Genomic DNA, 21,532 nt, shown 5'->3' on the forward strand with positions numbered 1-21,532 from the left:
AAACCTATTTTTGTTTCCATTACACAATTGCACATTCCATTACCCAACTTTTTTTGTGTGTAATATACTAATTTGTTCCTTGTTGACAGAAATTCTTGGACAAGCAGAGCATTTGCATGCACACATGGTGAAATGCAACACAGGACTGAACCTTGCACGTGCATGTGTGGCATGCAAGGAAGAACTTGTCTGCACTTGTTTGCATTGAAAACTCTTCTGGAGTGATGCAAAGAGTTTCTAAACCAAAGTAAATTCCTGTGTGTAAAAACCCTAGAAGGTCCAGTAGAAGGGCTTTTCCAGGAATTCCGATTTTGGAAGGGTTAATCCAGTACTTCATTATTCTTTGAACAAAGTACTTACGAACCACATCCGCATTAGCTCTGTACACTTCTAACACTCACTGAAGCCAGTGGGAGTCATGTCTTCTTCCAAGACTGAGCCATACACACATAAACTAAGTTAAAATATATTGTTTACATACTGCAAACCTAATAATTCACAGAATCCCTGGCATCATACCGCAGGATTTTCCTTCAGACACAGCCACTTCTTCTCCAGATCAAGTTTTTCACGTCTTGGTAGCAGTTGACCCCAGAACCATTTTCAGACATAAGTCAGTGTTTTCTTAACCTGCCAATGCCCTACTGTAAGCACGTTCATCATGCAGCTGCACTCTTAGTCAAAACCCCTTGGGAAGGAGCTGCAGTTACTGAGGAGTTTCACTACTGGGGTTTCAGCAATGTTAGTGCAGTGCACCCTGCTGGACTGCACGGAGACTCCTCACACCGCCTGCAACACCGCCTGTGCAGCAGCCACAATCAGGGGAATTCAGGCCCCATCCTAGAAACTTATCCAGCGTATCCCTGATGAGAACAGCTCTCACCCTTTCACTTTTCTACTGTGCTCACAATTTTCATCTGTTTATCATGAAGCTAAGCAGAAACATGCAAGAATATAAAGAAAACTGACAACAGCAATGTTGGAATTATTGCTGACAAGTCTCAAACTAGAACTTTTTGTTTGTTTGCTATGCTTTATTCACTCCTTCCTAATTTTAAACTCCAACAGAAGTTAAAAGTGGAAAACATATGTTAGATTGAGTTAATCTCCATAAAATCTATCTCAGCCTGAAGTACGTTGAAATATTACCAATTAAAATACTAGTTGGCTTTTCATTTTATTTTAACCCAACTCTTACTCGTGCCAACCTCTCCTATCATGGTCCAAATTTATTTCCAGTGTAGCAGCTCCTAGCTAGAATACTAGTTCTATGAAACTGATGAAGAGATTATCCCATAAACCAGATTTACAGAACAGTTAGCAGGGGCTTCTATTACTCAGTATTTAAGATGAATGTTGTAACTGAAATACGGGTTAATAAAAATGGCTACCTAGAGGGCAAGGTTATTGTTCTTCAAAAAAAAAACAACCCAAATTCTGTTTTATTATCTTTTCCAATCAGCAACACTTAGGCAGAAAGGTCATCTAAAACTTTAGCTTTTCCTCAACCATTCTTAGATGATGCTCCTAAAAATAAAAATGGCTTAACAAAAAATGAGTAACCTGAGAGAGCTGATTGTATAATTATAAAATGTTCTGATTTTCCAAAAGCAGATAGAAAAGCTTATGTTGAAAGACCTTTTTCAGAAAATGTTAGAAACATCTTTGCTGTGAATTTTACTTTAAAGGAAACAGAAAATGATATAATGGAAAAGGACAGACTCCAAACATTCTAACATTTTATTTCTGTCAGAAGCCAATTTTAGGCTTTTCAGTGAAAGGCAAAAAATCAGTTCTAAGTCTTACAGAGATTCAGAGGAAGAAGTTAAAAACCCGAGCAGGTGTTGGAAAATTGTATCTGCCCTTTTTTTCTGTTATCCAAAAATGTAAATTACTTTTTACCAGAAATCTTCCAGCTACACTTTAGCTTGAGAAAATTTAGCATTTACTCTTGCTAGTGCTGAGAGAGAAAGCCATAAATGTCAGCACACAACAGTCTGGATATTATAATCATATTTCTCAACATCCCTCTACATAATTATAGATCTAGGTAATTGTAGCAAAGTTTTAAAAAATATCCAACAATTAAATAAAATCTGGATAGAAAGTAATAGAGGAGCAAGGAAACATAAACTGGAGCTGCCAAATATGTGTAACTGGCTCATTTTCTCAAGTAACTGCAACAGTAAGCACCACAACTCTCAGAAGTGGGCAACTCACACTCACAAAGCATTTCTGCTTTTTCAATGGCATAAATAGTCAGAGCTTCTACATCTAGGAGCCTAACCAGCAAAATTCATCTTTCTGTAGTCAGGAGCAGAATCTTTTCCTTGTTATAGGCGATCCCACCCCCAATTCTTAAACTTAAAGCTTTTCTCAATTTGCAGGTTTAGCTGCTGTCTTAAAGAGGGCTCTTTCTTAAAAAATTCGTTGCTACTGCAGGATGAGTCTGCTTACTCGAAGAGGATCAAGTGAGGAGTTTGACCTAAGGTTTCATGCAGCATCCATCAAAGTCAGCACCATAGATCTGCTGACATCAGTTGCCCACGACAGGGCTGCCAGTGTCATGCTCCATTCTGGCAGATAGCTGTGCTCATGAGCCACATTCTCAGTCCACAGTACAGCCTCAAAGATCTCTACAGACTTTAACCAATCCCACAAGTCCCCTTGATAGGCCATGCAAGGAACACTACGTAGATCCAAGCACTCCTAGCCTTCCACAAACACATTCCACTCCTGACCTTCAGTACCTGCCAGCTATTTCAGCCATGGGTGGTCTTCCAGCATACTGCAAGGAGACCTGCAGCATCCATTGAAATTTCTATTCTAGGCCCAATTTAATAGAGGGACACTCTTTATTACTCAGATGGATAAGAATAGAAGAATTAAACTACTGGAACTCACATCCTTCGGGACCTTTCCAAAGGTCTTTATTTCACTTGATCTCTTTGCTGCATATTAACTGGCCAACTTAAGCCTTAGTGCATTCTAAATATCTTGGTGACGTGGCTAAAGTATTCACAGAAATATCTGATGTGGCTTTTAACCTAACTAAATAAGTGAAAAGAAATGAAGCCTGTTAGATGTGAAAGACAGGCATAAATCTCAATGGACTATCAATTTCCTTTTTTTTTTCTTTAATTATGAAGTGGTATTTTTATCATCAGCAGCTTGAAGTTGTAGCATTCTATGTTTCAGCATATTTTATTATGTCATCTGGAGATCATTTCAAACTTTTCTGCCCTACAGGTTGCCTATGTGTCTCAAAAGAAATAAACTTATTCATTTGATCATGTATGACACTGAAAATATTTCTTGCTATTAAACATACTTTTTCTATTCTGGGTGCTTTAGTTTACCTCCAGAACTGGACAGTCTTAATCATCCACAATATCTTGCACCCGTTCAGGAATTGCTTGCACAAGATTCCCTTGATGACAGCTCCCATTAGCACACACTCATTTACACATACTTTTTTTTGCATTTGTGAAATTCCTTTCTTCAAGTGGATATGAAAGATTATTCCTTTAATAGTCCCCACAGGTAGATAAGTCTCATGTGAGGAAGCTGTCGCTCACCATGACCACTAGATCAAAGGGGCTCCAGCAGAAAGACTATCTCTGAATCTGTGAAGGGTCACTTGTCCTCTAAGCCCTGTTTGCCATTCATATCAAATGAAGGAACAATTTCATCCCACCTGTTTTAACATTACAGTGTGGCCAGAAGAATGGTATTTTCAGCAATGCTGCATGAGGACAGCTTACAAACGAAAAGCTTCTTCATAAAATAAAGATGACCAAAAGATTTTTGTTCTTCTGAGCATTAGAACGCAAGGTGAGTCAATCACAGCTACAGACTTGCTGCACCTGAAGTTTTCTCTCTAGCCAATCAGCGTATCTCCAGTAGGACAGAGATTTCTGGTCCCTCTGAAGATCTAGTCTTGGCATTTAACTGCAGGTAGACCCTCCCATGAAAGGATAACTTGTAGGAGTTTGTTGTTTCAGTAAACAATAAAATTAAAAACTAAAAAAAGATCACGTCCTCACACGCAGCAGAAAGTAGAAATCAATTCTACATTAGACTTTAAACTTTTTAAATTTTGCCTTTATAAGTTTTCCAAAGAGAGGTCAAATACACATATCTTAGGTTCAATAACAGCATCTTGCATGATTTTAAATTCTGTCAAGAGAACATCTGCCCAGCTGACTTTAAAAAAAAGAAGGGAAAACTACTGAGAAGCAAGTTGAAAATAAGTTTAGAATAACATTTTTTTTTACTCAGATGATCTTATGCAGTTACTCTTTCAATTCCAATTCTTAAGTTTGGAAAATTTTGTGATTCAAAAGAGCCAAGAGGTATTTTTTAATCAGAATGAAATTACTTTTTCCTCACCCTTTATATTAAAACTATATATTACACTTACGTGACATTTTCATCCTGAAGGACTGCTAAGGTCTTTACAGATTTTCTGACTTTTGAATCATCTGACATACAAAAAGCTTTTTCATGTTTTTACTGGAGGCAGAGCAGACACAACAGGACCTAGTTACATCTACATTTACAGCAGCAAACCTGTTCATATATCTGTAATCAGCTAAAACTCATGACATAGTTAGAAAAAAACAACATTTTTGTATCATAGCTGCACTTCTGTGAATGAACCCAGTGACATCTCTAGACTTTTGCCCAAGTGAAACAACAGTTTTATTCTCTTTCTGTATTATTTTTATGAATATGCAACAAGAACCAATGGTATTAGAGTGGGAGAACTGAAATAAAAAGGTCGAATAAGTATTAGTTCATAGAGAAAAGTAAAGAATACACTGAATTTGATTTGTAAAACCCTCTACTTTTAGAAAACTCTTACCTGTACTACAAGAGCACAACACCTCCAAAGGTGAGAACAGCTTTAGTAGTAGCAATAATTACTACAACCTTTCTGTTCCAAATTATGTGAGATCGCACACATATTGAAACTTTGTCTACTAATGTAATCTAAAGATCCTGCCTCTGGAAAGAACACCTTACAAGACTGGTGCCAGACTGACAACCCTAGACATTGTAGTCTTTTCTTGATCCCTAAACAAGTTTTCCTTTTGACCTTAAATGGAAAAGATGATGCTGGAACATCTTAAGAAGTCCTTACCAGCCAGCAGAATCAGGATCAGTTAGACACTGTTGCCCTCATTATTGACTGATCATCCTGTTTTCAAAAAAGGCCTATGGCCCTACATACCAGGCACTCTGAGTAGGAATCCAATTACCCAATTTGCATGTAGCTTTCTTCTCTTACTGCAGTTGAGTTTCAGCTTGGAATTCAGCTGTGAGCATTTCAACATTGATGATTCACTGTTTGAAGGACCTCCAGGGAAGTCCTGAAGTACCTCCAGACAAAGTTCTCGCCTCTGGCTTTTTTTGGCTTGAGGGTTTATTACCCAACTGAGAATTTAGACTTATAACACATCCAAATACAACTTAAATTCCAGGCTCATACATGTGCTGATGGACCCCAGAGCTCCTAATTATAATTACATGCTCATATCAACTGAATGAGATGTTAAATTACAATTCTGATCCCACACTGTGCCTCTGCAGAAAGCCACAGCTGATTGCTGATCCTCAACTGGAAGAATGGCAGGGAGTGCAGGAAGATCCAGCTTTTGCTCGTTTGACTCAAGAAACCATTTGCTATCTGATGTGTAGAATGAAAAGAATAAAGTAGTGTGAGCAAAACAGCATTCTCTGCCCTGAAACCGGGGTGTCTAATGCCTTCAAACATAATGCTGTACCAAAAAGACAGTGGCACGGAATAATGGGAAATATTGCTTAACAGTAAGTCTTTTTTCAGTTCTTGCAGATTATTACACTTGGTCTCCTCCTTGAAAATTTGTACAAAACAAACAAACAAACAAACAAAAACTTCCTAACCTTAACTTCTCTCAGGAGTAATAGGGTCAATGCAGCATTACACATTTATCTTCTGATTCCAATGAAAAAAGTTGTTACCATAGCAAAAAAGTATTGTTGCAAAGACAACACACAATGTAAGATTTAAAAAAAAACTCCAAAAATACTTCCAGTGCTCAACTATAACACAGGATATTTTCCATTTACATAAAGATGAGTGTGCTACTACTCGTCCCACTGTGATGAAACAGACTAGGTCCTCAAAGTTGCTTTTTTTTTTTTTTTTTAGAATAAAATTTATAAATTATCAGCTTTTTTCAAAGTCATACAACCTATTTTAAAAATTATGTATATCACACTGCTGCTTGAGACTGGAGAAAACAGTGCCTTGCAAGGTATAGTACATGAGATATAACAGACAGGTTACATATTATAATCTGGGTTAATTTCAGGAAACAAGAGGGAAAAAGGAAAAACAACATAATGGTGAGATGAATAAAAAAATGAGGTAGTAACCATCTGAGCGCAGATGCTCCTGTAGACTGGCACAGCACTACCTGATCAGTCAGCACTGCTCATTAAACATTACAGTTCCAGCTATTTTGTGAAACGTTTCAAATAATGGGAATGTTTTCAGATTTATAGACTTTCTTAGACAGCACACATGACAGAAAGGTTGGAAGTGATTACAGAAGTAGACCATCAGGTGGAAAATCTTGCATTACTGAGATGTTAAGACAACTGTAAATAATGATACAATACAGAGTTGTAGAACAGTATGGAAGTGGGAGAGACAAGAACATGGTGGCAGTCTGTAAAATAGTTAGGATGGAGGGCCAAAAAAATTGTCTGAGTAGCAGTTTTCTATCGATCCAGCAATGGCAAAATCATGGAAAGCATGACTGGAGAGGAGAACGCTGAGCTAGTAAAACACAAACTGAAAGGAACCTAGAAAAGCCTTTGTGTGTGAAGATACATTTTTACATAATGCAGAGGTTCTCTGCAAGTCATTTTGGAAGAAACAGAAAGATCTGCCCACAGAGCACATGGAAGTGTAAAGAAAAGAAGCCCCGGCTGAAAATGAAATCAAAATACAGCCTTTGACAGTGGGAGAATGTTATGTCTGATTACAGTAATGAATGAAAAAAAGGAAGTGTAAATGTAGGGACTGAAATGTGAGGGAGATGAGCTGAAAGTAAAAGGAACATGCAGAATTCTGGCATATGAAAAGAGTAGTAAAGAAATTCACTGAAGAGGGAAGTGATGAGAAGATGAGAGAACGTGATGTAGAAGCATATGATGAAAGCTGTAGGTGAATGGCAAATTGATATAGTAAGCAAACAGTTATAACCCACAGGCTATTAAAATGTTTTTATTCTTAATTAACCCTCATAAGACCTTTGACTTCAAAATGTAAACATTATTTTAATAGCTTGTGGAGGGAAGAGGATATTTATTTATTTGACTAAAGTCTTTAAAACACTCATACTGAAAATCAAATGTCAACATGTAGAATTCAACCATACCAGGCAGTCACTCTACCTAGGATTCACAATATATTCTGCTCGATTTAGGAGGAGCTATAGAAGATTTTTATTGCCTAAGTTACCCTTTGCCACTAGAAATGGAGGAATAGGATGTGTTACTGGGTTTCAAAGATACTTGTTAACAAAAAAGAAAAAGCTAAACTCAGGATGAATAGTTCAAAGTACAGAGAATATAAAGCACTTACTACTTACAAAGCATTTCTATCTCTACAGACATACAGGTATCTCTACAGATAGCCCCCTTTCCAATTTTTCACTAGTATGTTTTTCACTGTTTCTATTTCCTTATCTTTCCTTGTTCTTTCTCATTACTCTTATCTCCATCCTATTGCCTCACCATTCTTGCCCCTCTACTACTGTCCTTTACCTTCTGCAGTACAGTAAGGCAGTCTGCTCTTCCTCTTCTCCACCGCCTTAGCACTAGTAAAAGAGGAGCACGGAGAGCACAGGAGAGCAGGTAATTCCTGAGTTTTGATCTGTCCAGACTTACCACAGACACGGTGCAAATACAGAGTGCAATTACTTGCTAACTCCTCTTCAGACTCTTCTCATTTTCTCTTCTAAGTCAATTGCACGTACGCTGTTTCCACACTGAAGCTCTCTGGTGGCTTTTCCCAAAATACAGTAGGCAAATTCAAAAGACTCTCCCGTGAGAATGCTGAATTTTTATTTTCCTGATTTTAAAATACTTGGCCAAATTTCAAATTCTCACTACAGAACAAAAAAAGCAGTTCCTTATTTGTACGTCCATTTGGACATTTATACATGTATATATATACCCTGATGTATATATTTTCAAACACAAACACAACAGTATCTTTTTTTCTCCATTTCTCGCTGAAGAAATATTTGAAGCATTTTAAACTTTCCAAAATATTTGCCCAAGGCAGACAGCATGGAAAATTTTGGCCCAAACAGTAAGTTTGGCAAAGCTATAAGCAATAGAAAACAGGATCTTATAATGGAAACTCTTGGGCAGCTTTATGCCAGACATCACTATTTGTGCTTCTTGTAAGACTTCATTTTCTTTAATAGGAGCTGCATGGCAGGGCTGTAATACCCTGGGGCTTCCTGTCTTTAATTTCCTTTGAATATAATCTTGGTCTTAAGCCTTCCTTCCTAAATAACCTCTGTCTTTAATTATTTTTTTAAGCAAATTACAACTTAACAAGCCCACATTCTTGTAAGACACAGCCTCTAATTATCAAAATGACAGTGCCTGTTAGAATCTGAATTTCACGGTAATTGAGTGACCAATTTGATAGGTCAGTAAATGATTACATACCACCACTGAAAAAAAAAAAAAAAAAGGATATTATGATAAGTCATTATGGATACCTGTGCCTTGCATTACTCTGTCACCTGGATGATTCTTGCAGAGGATTATTCATAAAATGAGCAGCAGGGAACTATACAGCACAGTCCAACTGGTCACACTATTAGTTAATATCTGGAAGATGTATTAAATTACTTTGGCTAGCAATAACTTTGAAGGTGTTCTTGGTCTTTATTTAGACAAGTCTGCCACAAGTGCATGGAGGAAATATCAGGATGTGGCTCGCCACTCTGAATTAGATAAAATTATTCTGCTAGAGGGAATTTTATGTTAACTGTCTGCAAGGAATAACCTTTAGGTCTAATTCTGTAGGATTGGTGTTGCAGATTCTCTGGAACCACAGTATCAAAGCATTGCTTCACTCAAATGGATGTGACATATAATATCTTCATAGTGAGCAGCGAGTGACCTTCAATGGTTATCAGCTTCAGACTAAGTGACTGAAAAATTGTGCACTCCCATACCAAACTTCCTGAGTTATCCATGTAACTCATCTGTAATATATTTTAAAATTACTATCCGTGCAGTATCAGGGACTTTGCCACATTAAAAAGCAAGTAGTTTCTCTTTAGCAACTAATAAAATCATGTAGCAATACCCTTAGAAAAACAATAGGCAGTTGTTTTAGGGATGTATCCAAAGTGAAAATGAGTCTGAAAATGTTAAAACTTTCCTTTCATTATCTGTAAAATCTACCGCAATGTTTTTAATCCTCAGTTTGAGTGAAAATTACTGAAACACTTGTGTTGCCTTACTCAAGGTAAAAGCCTGACTCAAGGAAAATCGGTCCACCTTGAAAGCAAACTACAAAATAAGGGCCACAGACATCTTCTGTTATACTGGTCTGAGTAAAAAGATGACTAACAGCACCCTTGATTCAGTTTCCCACAACAAGATGCTAAAGCATCTTGATTTACCTTTCCCTGAGAGTTTATGAATTTAAGGAAATTTGAGATCAGTTGTTTATTTGTTGTTGTTTGATTTTGTTTGTTGTTTTTTTTCTTTATTTTAATGAACATTTGAGCACCATCTGCTGGTGTTAAAATTTGCTCCAGAAAATAAACACCAGCTACTTACTGCATTTTAAACTCTTCAAAACTTAACTCTTGCTCTTATTAGGAAAGGTTAATTGCTTGCTTTTCTACTACAGATCTCAGAATTGGATAAGTAATTTATCTGAATGAATCATTCATCCAGATGGGATATACCTTCTGGAGGTTGTATATCAGAAGCAATACGCTATTAAAGAAGTACCTCATCTACAGCTACATGCAGGAGATAATGCAATTTTTTGCACTTACACAGTAAAAAACAGATACCCTTTTTCCTTAAGGGGTAATCAATCAAGCTTGTTTTCACCTGATTTGTTCTGAGTTGACAAATAGAATTTAGACTACAGAATTATGCTGTGATATTTGAGATTTGATCTCTGGTGCACACAGTATTAAAAAAAAACAAAACAAAACAAAACAAAACAAAAAAACTGCTGAAATTATCTCTAAGTATCCAGTTATATAATTACGTGACTTGTTCCCATCTAATTCATCCAGTTGCTTTTTTATTTCCTCAGCTTACTTCTAGCTCAGTACCAGTTCTGTCCTGTTCAGAACCTCTAGGGACACAGTTTGCATGTGCTTTAGGAAATGGTCCCACGAGGTCTCAGCTGCCTTTCTGCAGCACCTCTCCTGAATACAAAAAAGTATCTTCCACCTTCAGCACAAGTTTCATCTCTGCCTTGCTTATGCCAAGCTCACAACATTTTGCTCTAGAAGACACGCCAAATGTCTGAGTTTCACTGACAACATTGCAGTGCGCTAAGAAATTTACTATGGACTTCATGGACTGCCCAGAGAGGAATTATCTAGCAAGTAAACTTGCAAAGGGAATTTCACATTTTTCTGCTATGGTTGTTCTTCAAATCAGTGACTCCTCAGAAAAGAAAAATCAGGAAAGGATGTGCAGATTATTTTTTCAGTCTTCCCTTTAAACACTTGACACTAATCATTGTGGCATGTACTTCACTGTCTGTTCCATCTTGGTGACCTCCCTCCCAGTACCATCACAGCCCTATCTATGCTTATCTCATGAACTAATCTCCATAGAGAATACATCCCCTCCCTCAAGTATCTACTGCATCCATCAGTCTCCTCAGCTGACCCTTCCTTGTATGTATTAGAAAAGTCTCCACTGAGAACACTCATAGTTCAAAGCTGAAATTCGGTTGTCTGAACCTTACAATAATCTTTTCATCAAGTACATTTTAGATTGCTGTACAAAGGTGATGGAGAAGCAACAAACAGAATGACACGACAGTTTAGCAACATGTCAAGTTGTTACAGGCTAGCAACATGACTGGAAAATGAGAGGAGTTTTTCCTTGCATTGCTGCAAGGCTGCGTGCACCCCTTCTAATAGAGATAAAAGTAGTGTCCAGTATAACAGTGTCCTATAATGGTCAACTCAGGCAACAGTTGCTCCAGTTGATTTTTTTTTCTTTCCTTGCAGCCATACACAGATAAGGTTAAGTCGAGCCCAAATCATGCATGCCCATAAATTCTCTACTAGACAGTGGTGACTGAAGACTTTTCAGATAGATGTTCTTGGGTAAGTTTTCAAAGCCGTGCTCAAAAGGGTCAAGTCAAAACACAAATTCTGTTATTTGTTAGAAAGATTTGTGTGTACAGCTCCCACATTCTCTGCTTTGAAATGGACCCCTTAATGTCTAGAGGAGATGCAAAGCCTCTAGCTCTTCTAAGGTTTCAGAAGGAGGAAGAAAGGCCATGACCTTTAACAATGATTATTCTGTAGAAATACATCTACTCATTTTGCATAGTCTTTAACAAAAGAAGCTTGATGAAAATGCCATGCTATAACAGTTCCTTAAGAGCTGCAAAGAGTTAACAAGGGTCCTGACTATAGATACTTTATATACATTGAATGGAGAGACTATGATCAAGAGGTTTAGGACTGAGATCTTTCTAGCCACAATACCCATTCTCACTGGATTGCAACATAAATGGGTATTGCTGGTGAATTCAGCTTATTTTTTAATTGCTTCTTTCCACATTATAACTCATGTCTCATTTTTATCAATATCAGGGATCAAACTCAGAAAGAAGTTTATCTAAAGAGCTGATTAGGCTAGGAAGGTGTTGGACAACTCTGCTGTTTTAGCAAAACAGAAACCATAGGAACAAATCAACTTGGGCAAATTTCTCATTTAAAACAAAGCCAAAATTATCTACATATACTTACTAAAAGATTTTAAACACGAATTACATTTAATTGCATTTTACTTCTGCTTTTTAAATTTAAACTAAGATGTATTCAAATAATATGTTGAAGTTGAAAAGATAATTTTTCAAATTTAATAAACTGATCTCATAGACTGTATGAGTGATAGAAAGCCATCCCTGCGCCTTGGGAACTCATTGTGTACCAAGACTCATTCAACTGAGATCTCCTGAGAGATCTCCAGATTCTTCCAGGGGCTGCAGGTAAGCTGGAAGAGAGAATGCAGTATTTTGCTAGACGTGTCACATAAGGATGTTAAGTGAGACTGACAACTGCATTAAAAGACTGCCATGTAAAGTCAGAAAATCAAGTAAGAAAGTACGTGAATTAATTGCAGCAAATTTATCCAAAGAAAACTGCATTCTCATTATATTTGCCTAGTAACATACTTTAAAGTAAGAACATTTAAAATTTGAATGTAGCTTCTGTATTTCCATTGATAAAGGAGGTAACAGAAATTTGTTTCTAGAGTTCTGATTCTGCATTTCTGGTGTCTTGAGATAGAAGGTGGAATATTACTAACAAATGTGGTACAAGAGATCAATCATTCTATTTGTTTCATTAAAACCACTAGGTAAGAAATGATGGAAAATACTTAGCATTTCAGAATTAGTAGCATTTTAATGACATGAATTGACCAGAGAATAGATGAAATAAAAGGCTTATTTTAAGTGTGTTTCTCTTTCCTTGTTTCCTCCCATAAGGCAGAGGTAAGAAATTTCAGAACAGACAGTTTCCATTGAAAATCTGAAAGCATACCTCTGCTGATTCCGTATCCCAGAGCAAAGAACAAGACTTACTATCTGGGTCATGAGAATTCTTGAAGCCCTTCCCTGTTAGTTCAGTTTCAGAGTTTGGTTTCAGAGGCGGTCACTTTGTGAAAAGGAAATGCAATACTTGTACATCTCATGGGGTTCTTTCACACTGTGGGAAAGAAGAAATATTTTTCCCCATGAATAAAACATTTCAGTGAATAACTCCTGACATAATTGCCATTTTTCCTACTCCAAGAAGTGCAATCTTGCAGTGTTAAGATATTAACAGGTCACACAGAAGAACTTCAAAGGGCAGTAAAGACAAATTCAAAGCCTGATACATGCCTCCATCATGGCTCCTCCTGCCCCCATCTTGTGTGGCTTTGTGCTAGCACAGTCCCTGAATCATTATACTGGTCACACAATGTACTCCAATAAACAGACAGTTGAGATTACCTGCTGTAGGGAACCTGCTTTGGCAGGGGGTTGGACTCGATGATCTCTGGAGGTCCCTTCCAACCCCTATAATTCTGTGATTCTGTGAGGTGGATGGAGCATACAGTTTTCCATCAGTCTTGCAAAGCATAGGTTTCACTGGGCTGGAAAAATTGGAACAATTGCTAATACAAATATGCCATTTTGTGGCTCTTCACTTTTCACTGCTGATTATTGGACATAGCCAAGAAATTCCCCATCTTTAGCTCTAATGTAACTCAGGCATCTATATTTCATGGGTATATTTGCTGCTACTGGGAAAACACAAATAGCCTTCTATTCAATTTCAACATGATAGAACTCTACGTCCTCTTGGAACTGATCCAGATTCCACTGGAAGCAACAACAAAAAAATCACTTACAAATTATAAAAGCCTTTAACATATATTATGTATTGATCTGGAAATTATATGTGTTCACATCCCAGTGAGCACTATTATTATTCACATAACTTCTCTTCCTCCAACCTGGCACAAAAGGACTGCCATTTTACTAAGTCTTTAGTTAGCTGGATAGACAGACAGAAATTTTTACTGAGATGATACTCAAATGTTCCATTTACAGCTAGAGGTCTGTGTTCTTTAGATAAAGATCCTGAGTTTCGTGGTTACCATGGTAGCAGTACTCACAGGTTACTGTGCTTGCACAGAACATGTTACACGAGAGCAGTATATTGTCATCCTACTTCAGAACATATGAGTAAAGTGAGCTGATATCTGCTAACACATACTATTTCAGATCAGTAAACATATATACAATATGACAAAATAGAATAGCAACAGACTTCTACTTTCAAACTTTTTTTCTATAGTAAAAGTACTTCCTAAGTTACAATAAAATCAATATGTAGTTGCAAAACTTAAAACTGGATTTCAAACTCGAAGTTAATGGAGAATCTAGAGATGGTGCTTAGCCTCCCAAAAAAATACACATTCACTAGGATCAGAAGAGGAAAAGCAAGGCCAAGCTAAGTATTAGTTATATACCAAAATTACAAAAGAAACCACTGGTACACTGCAGTGAAGCCATGCTTCACTGAATGAATTCAGCAACAACAAAATATTATTTTTGTAAGGGTTTTTATTAACACAGTATAACTCGGTGGCAGAAAAAGAAGCCTCCCTGGGTCATCATTTGGTGGGGAAAAAAGAAATATATTGAAAATCTTGAGCAGAAATCCCTTTCTAAACATCATGAAAAGGTGTAAGTGCAGCTTTGGTATAGTACAAGGGAATTAAAATAGATGTCATGTACTCATGTCAGCCACATCTGTGACCCATATGGTGCATGTAATAAGAGCATATGCCTATACCTAAAGAGAACATTATATGCTGCATAAGACTAAGGCAAATGTAAAAGTGAAGTAGAACGCCTTTACATTACAAACACAGTTTGTTATTTGTGTCACATCAAAGAAAGAGTGTCTAGGAATTATTGCCCTCTGAAGTCATTTAATTATGATTAAGTGAACTAAGAACTAGCATAAATGGTGTTTTATACCCCAGTGAGTTAAAGTATGAGATCTAGTCAAGGTGAATAAGATTTACAGCCAAAACTCATGCAACCTTACAGTAATTTCATGACACTTTTACTACTAGCTTAGACATTTCAGTTCTTGAAATAATTAGGAGTACACAAGTAAATTCTATTATTGGGACGCTTATAATAACGTACGAACCACGGACAGAAAAGAGAAAAGGTCGCTTCTCAAGTGATTTATGTGCTTCTACTTTTATTATAAAAGGAACAAAGATAATGCAGGGCAATTTTGGGGAATATTTTGGAGAATAATATAGAGAAGACAGAGAAAAAGAAGGGTATATTAGGATAATCAAAAATCTCTTTTAGTTGGATTAAATCTGACCCATAGTAAAGCCTCCCATCACAAGACTCTCACCTTTGGCTAGTAACAAATACCTGTCTGCAAAAGAACACATTTGTTACGTTGAGACCTCAGGCATAATACGATCAATTAAAATCAGCCAACTCTCTTTAAAGGTACTGAGGATCTTCTCACAGATTTTTAACTGGAAGGAAAACCATTCCTAGGTATTTGCCTTCAAATAACTGCATCCAAGAAGAAATGTATAACATATCAATGAATAGTTATACTTCACAGCTTTTCCAGCTGGAAATAAACTCATTTTCCAGTGACAACTGCTAATCCACTCTCTTCTAGAGTCTGTTTGAAAGGGTCCAGGTAAAGAACAGAAACTTGGCTGACAGAAAAAAGTAGCAGATGGCTGCTGGGATGGGGGGGAAAAAAACAAGTGAAGAGAAGAAAACAGTGAAATACGAGTTGTAGAAATAAGGATTGAATCACAATCAAAATGTAAGTAGAGAACCAGAGCCTTTGGATTTTAACAGGAGCCATGTTAGCAAGGTAACAGCTACCCAAATGATAAACTTGAGGGACTCAAGAGGCCCTCAAAATGCACCAGAGCATTAACAAAGTGCATAAGTTACGTGCACAAATAGTGTTATTTGAACAACTACATGGCTGATGCAACCAAACACATTTTAACAAACCTGTATTTCTGTACCTAAAAATGTATAAACCTGAATATTTAGGTCATACAAGGATGTGCCTCTTACACAACCTGTGCACTTCTTTGGTCCTTTAAGAACTCCCAAATTCCCAATAATCTATTTGAAATGGAAAATTAAGAAAAGGAATAGGTAATGTATTAATGTTCAAATATGATAGTTGGCAAAGTTTATAAGTTATTAGGATAAGAATCATAAAAGGAATCAAAACTCAGATGTTAGAGAAGCTCTAGCGTAGTTTTCATGCAGTAAATATAGTTGCAGACCATGTCTTTAGTAGCCAACAGCACAGAAGAAAAAGGAACTCTGGGATTAAAATCTAGTTGCAAAGACAAAACACAAACGACTTAAAAACACAAGTGAGAGTCTAGGTTACAACATACATGTTCTCGGCCTCTTGCTCACCTCCTTCTAACTTTAGACAATGAAGTTAGTAAGATTTTAAAAATAAAAATCCATGCTATTTAATATCCTCAGTTTCCCTTCAGAAACACTGTCTTAAAAGAAATCTGCTAGTACTGCACTAGCATTCAAGAGTGACAGTTTTGTGTTCAATTCTGTAGCGTAATTTTGACCCAAAACTGGAGTCAAACACGACAACTGTGAACACTTAGAGAATAGTCACCACTGTCAACTCACCTGACAGGGTGTCTGAGGGGATTTTTTCAAATGGTTTGGCTTACAGCTAATGCTGTTTTATGAAATAGCAAGGGGTGCACATCACTCAGAAAGCTTAGTAACAAAATGGTTGTTCATAGCTAGCTCAAACATCCATACTGAGGCACAACTCTCTGCCACTCCTTTCCAGATTGACACAGCGCTATAAAACAGCCTTTCAGAATATCTCTATTTCCCTTAGCCTTTCTTCATTTGCCTCTCCTTTCAATAGATGATCCTCAGCCTGACTGGTATGAGACTTCATTAAAAAATTCCACTTGAACTGAACTAGCTTATTCTTACTGCCAATGAAATTGCTTTTGTTAAAAAGCCCGTGTAAAAGACTAGCACCTGGAGACACTAGCTAGCTCAAGGGATTGGTAACAGGCTATGGAATATTTAACCTCTAGGGTACTGGCTTAAATCCATACTCAGGACCAAACTTGAACCATCAGACTCTTAGGCAGGCTGCCACATGACACCTTTAAAAATTATACCCCTACACTCAGGAGAGCCCTTACCAGCTTTCTGCTGAGAAACTCTCTCCTCTCTACAGTCTACAGCTTACAAGTGAGAGCACTACAGGCAGGAAAGCTATAATTTAGAATTGTGCAAAAAGGGGTATTTTTTTAGTGCAACTGTATGAGCATCCCTATGGACTAGATTTAGTGGTCTTTCCGAGGACTGAATTATAGACTCATGAGTTTGCTGTCAGTATATGATATAAAATGAGAGAACTGACAGAACTTCTCTATGCTCACAACAAAGAAAACATGCAATCACACTAGTAATATTATATTAATGGATTAAAAATGCAACTGCAAAAGTCATAATAATGATAAACAAATAAAATGTCAAGGGAATTAAAAGGTAGTAAGGGCAGAAACCATCCAAACTAAGAAAGACTGTAAGCCAAGAAACACAAGGGAAAATTATCCTGTTTTAGACAAAAGACATTCCCCTGCACCTTTTCCCATACACAGAAGCAGCTGTCTGCACTTTCTCTGTGATGGTATTAGAAAGAAAATTCCTATGCCACTCCCTTCCCTTCTTCCGTGTTATCATTGTCCACAGCAGATTTCTTCACACCCTTAATTAAGCTTGATCCTCTTGCTCTTTGAGCAAAGACAAAATTATTTCCATTTGATGTTTTGCATCACTGTTCATCTGAATGAAAATACAGTAACTCCCTCTAACAGTGACTCACAACTTAGCAGGTCTGTGACTGTACAGTATCAGTGAAAGCACAGCTGGAGAAATAAAACCCATGTAAATAGCTGAAAAGATAGGTAAAAGTCTGGGCAGTCATCCAAAAACACTAAACTACAGACTCCCAACATCTGGTTCGGGGTGGATTCCAAGAAAGACAAAAAAAGAAAGACAAAAAGGATTGATTTCTCTTTATATTTTTTACATAAGGTTTTCATATTATTTTTTAATTCATCAAAAGATTGACTCCATTATTGTGGTTTAATTTCTTCACCTGGTTGCATCCTGTTGCTTCACTGTTTTAGTCATCCTCATTAGGAGAAAGCAGTGCCTCAGACTGGAGATACAACCAGCCCTCAGTTTCATACTTGCATATTTTATTGTGATAAATGACAAAGAACACTAAGCCTTATTATCCACCCTCTCTCTCTTATTAGCTAGAATTGGGCTTATGACATGTGTATGAGAATCCTATCCTGGTTTCATGAACTTTCAGCAAATGGTCACAACAGAGATAACCCTGTCAGACACTCAGCTTCTGTAAGCACTTCAGACTCCAGAGAGCAACCCACACTTGTAAGTACCAACATGAGGCATTCAGGATCCTACCACTTCAGCTATCCCTGTGTGAAGAGTAAATCTCTTCTTTAAGCAATTTTGCTAACTGAAAGATTCTTCTGAGTAGTTTAGAGACACTACTATTTTGAAAATCTCATATGTGACTAAAAGTCATAAAGGCTCCCTGGTTTTCAGGGATATTTCTATCCTTAATATACAAAAGTCTTTTTCAAACTCCTGCCTTGCCTTGTTAAACGTGTGTATCACCCATTCCACATATGAATGCCTGTTCTGGCCACACACAGTCACCCAGGCTGTCAACACATAGTGTCTATTACTGATATATTCACATCATCCTTCCCCTGTCTTTCTCAACAGAGAACTAAAAATGCTGTTCTGATAGATGGCTCCTCTCTCTAGAAAAGCATTGCTGCCATAAGGACTCTCTCTCAGGCAGAGAGCACTCTGCTTTTTCTGAATGTCTTCATACATCAGAACTTTTGCTTTGCATGAAGTGTTTGGTAGCAGACATGCTGCGTGCCCTCCACACTGCTTGTGCAGTAGCCCAGCCCCAAGTTTACCAAGAGTCCTACACTGGTGACCCAGTGCATGCATTGCAGGTAGGCCTGTTCCAGCAACAGCTGCCAGCATCCAAACCTCAGGAGCTCTCGATGCATGTACTCACAGCAATCATTTAATGCACACATGAGGTAAGAAGAAGCTCTGAAGTCTGCAAACGATTTCAGATTCACCTACTTAGTGCTTCAAAGTTGCCTCACTCAGAGCTGAGCCACGAGTGCTTCTGTGCTTTTCAAGCATTATTTGATGCATATAGAGTGAAAGAAAATAATTCACTTGGGTAATTGTGAGATTCTCTTGCCCAAAGGCTAATTTTCTCAGATATCTACGCAAGGCATGCACTTACTCACTTTCTCCTCTTGCAAAACAGAATGAAGGAATGCAGAGTTCAAGATCCAGCAGAAAGTGCAGAGCTGAGCTGGACACAAAACTCTCTTTTTCACTGCCATGCTTTAGCCAGGGAAACCAAAGCATTTATTTCCATCACAAGACATTTCACAAAACGATTTGGTGGCTTCCAGATAATGCCAATAACATGGCACCAGGCCACTACTCATGCCTCTTAATCTGCGATGAGCTTTCAATTTATGAAAGGCTATCACACTGCTAAAATGGGAGTTCCATTAGGGTACTGACAGATAATACAGAGAGATGAATTCTCTCTGTTAGATACAGTCCATGAGAAATAAGGAAGCTACTGCTCTTGATGATCGGTGCAATCTGATTTCTAAGATTAGAGCCTAAGGGTGGCAATTACATATGCATATTACCCAAACTTGAATTCTTTCCTTGAAACTGTCTCTTTAAATGATGCCAGTTTGCAAAACTGTCTCCTCTACCTGCTCATAGTTTGCTGCCACAAAAAATCAGCTTTCTCTCTCTAGCCTGCCCTCTTCATCTCAACTTCTTCCTTTGTACCAGCCCTGGTTTTGAGCTGCCCCTTTAGTGAACACATTCAACCCTCTAGACCACCAGGAAACAACTGACTTTCTCTCTGAAAATACTTGACTGATGTTCCACTGCCCTAGGCAGAAGAAAGAGAATAAAGTAGTTTGCTGCATAGTTCACAAAGCTTGAGTGCTTTGAAAAATGACTGATAGGCCCTCCACCCCATACCTTTGTGCTACCCACATCAGTCCAAATGCATTCATTCACACCCGGGCACCTAAATCACACAGTGAACTATAGGAATGGTCGCAGATGAGAGAGGTAATTTCAAATCAAACCAAATTTCCTTGAGTTACACTAACAATGTTGTACAACGAAAGCGACAGCAAAGTTGCACCCTGATACTATTGGGTACCCTTCACTCTATCTCCTCCTGCAGTTAGTAGATTCTTCTGCAGACAGTGATCTGGTAGAAAGCTAACCCAGGAAGACAGGACAGGGCAGAAAGTTTCCTCCAGAGTTTCTTTCCAATGGGTTTGGAACCTTGAATTAACTGGGCAAAAGCAGACACCACCTGCAGCTCATGGGTTAAAAAGGTGGGGAAGAAAAAGAAGGTGAATGTCTAAACGCAGTGGCCATGGTTCCTATAGGGCAGAATTAATTAAAGCATTTAGCAAATATTTACCTTAGATTAGGTAAAATCCCAGCATTAGTCAGTACGCATTTTTGCAGCCCATGAAACACATGAAAAGATAAATCAAGACAGTCAAATCCACATCCATATCCCTCCTTTACAAGCTTCTCACTTAACAGTCATATTCGTAGACAAACAGACAAAAAGCTAGCCCAGACACTACAGCTTCATCCAGCACAACGAAGGCAACACACCAAGTCAGTGAAGCTTAAAGGAAGTTGTTTTTTTCTAAATCTTAGCCCTCTGGCTTTTCACCACCTGGACACCAGTTCTAAAATGATGACTTCATCATTTATCATTTTACCTTTCAGTGCTTTACTTAATACATGACCTGCTCAGTAAAATATTTGCAGACTTGGTACTCTGGTACTCTATCCCATTACAAAGGCACGCATAACATTTCACATCTCTTTCATGCAGGTGGTCCTCTGTTCTAACTCAAGGCCAAACAGAATATAAAGTTAGGCCAGTTCAGCAGTACAGGTGAAGGCATCTGAACTGAGGGGAGGGCTTATGGTAACTCCAGATGCCAAGTGTGGCTATACATTTCAAAGATAGCGCTAATTTATTTGTTTGGCTTACAGTGACCGAATCCATCTGTCCAGTACAGATGATCAACCACAAGATGTTTGAGAATCACTATGAATCTTTTTTTTTTTCCCCCTTTTTTTTTTTTTTTTTTGATTAAAATTGTTCACATATGTACCAAGCAGCTACAGAAAGGTATATTAAAAATGGTCCAGTTCTTTCAGGCAATTCCACTCCATTAAATTTTATGAGTACACATGTCTGAGAAGAAGAGAGGAAAAGAAAAGAAGAAAAAAAAGAAGTATGTATCAGATACTTTCATGTTCCCAGCTTATTTTTAGAATGCCTAACAGTGCAAAACGTAATCCCTTTTCAGTTTGTTTCTCCATTTTTTTTCTCCACTCCAGGAAAATATTTCCTGTGCTAGATGATCTCTCTCTCTTTTGCTCTCTCAGTAGCTTTATCCTAGATGATCTAGGTGCAAATATATTCAGACACAGCAATTTAGATTTACAACGAGCAAATAGAATGTATCAATG

Source organism: Centrocercus urophasianus, unplaced genomic scaffold (genome assembly GCF_019232065.1).
Source record: "Centrocercus urophasianus isolate 14NV4802_14NV808 unplaced genomic scaffold, USGS_Curo_1.0 seq_24, whole genome shotgun sequence".
In the NCBI taxonomy this organism is placed as follows: Eukaryota; Metazoa; Chordata; class Aves; order Galliformes; family Phasianidae; genus Centrocercus; species Centrocercus urophasianus.